The sequence below is a fragment of the Cebus imitator genome, unplaced genomic scaffold (genome assembly GCF_001604975.1).
Source record: "Cebus imitator isolate Cc_AM_T3 unplaced genomic scaffold, Cebus_imitator-1.0 Scaffold74, whole genome shotgun sequence".
Classification (NCBI taxonomy): Eukaryota; Metazoa; Chordata; class Mammalia; order Primates; family Cebidae; genus Cebus; species Cebus imitator.
Window position 1 is genome coordinate 5,751,436 of NW_016107389.1, and position 371 is coordinate 5,751,806.

The following is a 371-nucleotide window of genomic DNA, read 5'->3' on the forward strand; positions in this document are numbered from 1 at the left end:
AAACAATGTAATGCATTAGATGGGTGTTTTAAAAAGGTTTATTGTGTGTACACAGAGTATCTAACTGGAAATTTTCTACATGGACTCCAAAGTATTAATAGGAATAAAGATAATCTATACTTCTGTAGGAAGAGACAACTTTCTTTCTGTTTAATAATCTCTTTCATTTAGTAAAAAATCGCTGCCTGGTGGGAAGCCTCTTGTGATAGTTCTCAGAGTTCAAAGAGTAGAGAACCCTCAAGTTGATTTAATCAAGTCTATTTATTAATGCATTTCAAGTTTCAAAAAACCTTACATCTTTGCACAATACTTTATTTTTTGCAATTTTTAGTAAAAATTTCCAAAGTGAACAAAAAAAGATACTGTATAAA